This window comes from Clytia hemisphaerica, unplaced genomic scaffold (assembly GCF_902728285.1).
Source record: "Clytia hemisphaerica strain Z4C2 unplaced genomic scaffold, Clytia hemisphaerica genome assembly, whole genome shotgun sequence".
Lineage (NCBI taxonomy): Eukaryota > Metazoa > Cnidaria > Hydrozoa > Leptothecata > Clytiidae > Clytia > Clytia hemisphaerica.
In genome coordinates, this window is record NW_027104390.1 from 2,479,313 (window position 1) to 2,481,931 (window position 2,619).

Sequence of the window (2,619 nt, forward strand, 5' to 3'; positions counted from 1 at the left end):
CCTTCCCGAGAATACCTGTGTCAGAGATCCGGTGGAGCCCTGCAAGACCATCCCCATTGTAAACTTCGAGCTGGAATATAGATTTTCTATCCTAATCGGGACAATACGATTAGATAGAAATTTTCATCCACACTACAATTGCAATATCATTTATCCAGATGACACGTGTATTTTCCACATTTCCACTGTCGTAATATCATAATGATACACATTCATTGGCGAAGGCAAGAATCTGGAAACCTTCCGGAGAATACCTGTGTCAGAGATCCGGTGGAGCCCTGCAAAACCATCCCCATTGTAAACTTCGAGCTGGAATATAAATTTTCTATCCCAATCGGGACAATACGATTAGATAGAAATTTTCATCCACACTGAATAAGCAAAAAGCTCCACCGGGGCGGCATTGAGACAGTGGTGCGTGTGGTGAGAGAATGAAAAGAACGCCCAAAAAGAAAAGAAAGACCAACGAAGTTACAGTCTATATATTCTATTATAACTTGATTGTAATGATCAGTGACCTCATTTTTAATTTTCGGGCCACTTTTTTAAATGTTTTATGTATTTCGTAACGTATATTATTTTATGAATTGTTAAATTTAATAAAAAAGGTGGTTCTTATTTTCTTCTTCACGACTCTCAAGCAGCACGCTATCCCTGAACAGCTCATAATGGTAACAATCGGCAACTAAATAAAGAAGAACAATTAAAAATACTATCATTCATATGACCGTTAGAAGATCCATGGTACTGTAGATTTTTTAAGCTTCAAACTTTAGACAAATTGACAGTCGCTCAAACTCAAAAAGGTCGGTAGATAAACTGCTGAAGTTACGGTGACAAGAAACAACGCACACTAATTGATGAGAAGCACAAAAAAACAATCTAGATTCCAACATAGATGAGATAATTGTTTCATATAACAATGTAACTTACGTTGTCTCGGACACTTCTTGAGTTTAGTGAAAGCAGTCCGCAATGATTGTGATATTGACAAAACGTCTCGCTTCATTTGATCCGTTTTTCCTGAATAAAAAGAAAGCAAAAACATCGTTTGAACTTGAACTTTCAAAGTATTGAAATCAACGGATCATCAGTCGCTTTTGTTAGCAGTGAAGTAAGTAAGTCTATAATCTTTAGGAAGAGAATACGGATATGAATTTGATGCAGGGGTGTATTTAGGATTGTTAGGCATCGCTGAATAGTATTCTATATGATATAAAAAAGATTGAATGAGTGGAAATTTTTCAATGGGCACAATACCTTATTAAATTTAAAGAATGAATCTTGTAAAGAAAAAATGAAAGCCCCGTTCATCTTCATTTTCCCCCGTTTTCACTTCAAAGTTGAAATTGGCGTATTTGCCTGACGCGTTCTAGCTCATTTGCACAGGGTAGGGAAAAACTCAGGGGGTACTTAGGCAAATGGAAGTAAGGTATGTGCCACCCTTAAGAGTACCTTTTTTGGATAAAGTCCCGGTAAGGGTCGGAAAATTCACAAAATTTTCCTTTGTTTTCTCCTTTTTAGTCTCGTTAAGGGTCCGAGGGTCGAATGTCGGGCGGCACCCCCCTCGTCAGATCGCAACCCTAGGATCCTCCCCCCGGGGGAAAACCCGTTGCAAATGCACACCCCGTGCAAATACCCAAGGATTTGTCTGACTGCCAAATATAGTCCATCTAAAATCGATGCAAATTTATGCCAAATTCATTCCATAAGTCATTTATGACATTAAGTTTTTCGAATATAGTCGCCTGGTATTCAACTTTTATAGCTTAAAAAGTCACTCACGCATTAAATGTAATGTGCCGTTTTTAATTCTCCTTTGGGAAAACGAAAGCTGTTATGCCAGTTACGATTGATTCGTTTTTTTTATACTACTTAATTGACAAGGAATTTACGATGTTCTCTACCGTTTTGACTTTCTCGACGTCACAACTATGTGTAAGTACTTTCGTTTACATAATGAAAACACACGGGTTTTACCAAGCTGTTTGTTTATGTTTGATTTTTTATTTCGAAGACCAGCCTACAGCTATGTCGAGATTGCAAGACGTATGTCGAGATTAGACGACTCTACGGTATAAGGCGGTGGCGTGGACGACACAGGTTTTCCGAGGTAAAATGCTTTTTCGAAAGTACTGGATTACCAATACAGAATCATTTTTATAGCAGAAAAATCTTGAATCTGATATTGTCAGATTGTCTAATCCTGACCACCCCTTTCTAATCCTGACCTACCTCTAATACTAATTTACAGAAAATACTGTCTTTATATACTTTAAAAACTTTAATTGAATAGTATGAAGAAGACCATCTAAATTTGGAAACATTGTTTGTTTTAGAGGTAGGTCGGGATTAGAAAGGGGTGGTCAGGATTAGACGTTTTGTGGCCTATTCTACTCGATCTGAAACATTTTATTCCAAAAAAAATACATACCTCTTGTTTTACAAATGAGCAAGCAGCAAACAACACAGTAAAATGATGAATAATCACGAAAAATAACGATTGTATATCAATAAATCTGTAAACAGCAACAATCAATGAAACAACAGCGTCTGAAAATGTCAGAGTTGGTCTGATATTTCAGGAGGAGAAAAAAACTTTGTCTCTACTTAATCCGC

General features: G+C 37.1%; 1 long non-coding RNA gene across 1 annotated transcript; it reads right to left on the reverse strand.

Moving 5' to 3' along the window:
* Window positions 1-554: 554 nt before the first annotated feature.
* Window positions 555-1,988, reverse strand: LOC136819738 (uncharacterized). Its single transcript, XR_010848478.1, has 3 exons — window positions 1,786-1,988; window positions 934-1,023; window positions 555-685 (listed from the first exon to the last, which is right to left on the reverse strand). It is a non-coding gene; the product is annotated as an uncharacterized lncRNA (long non-coding RNA).
* Window positions 1,989-2,619: the final 631 nt, after the last annotated feature.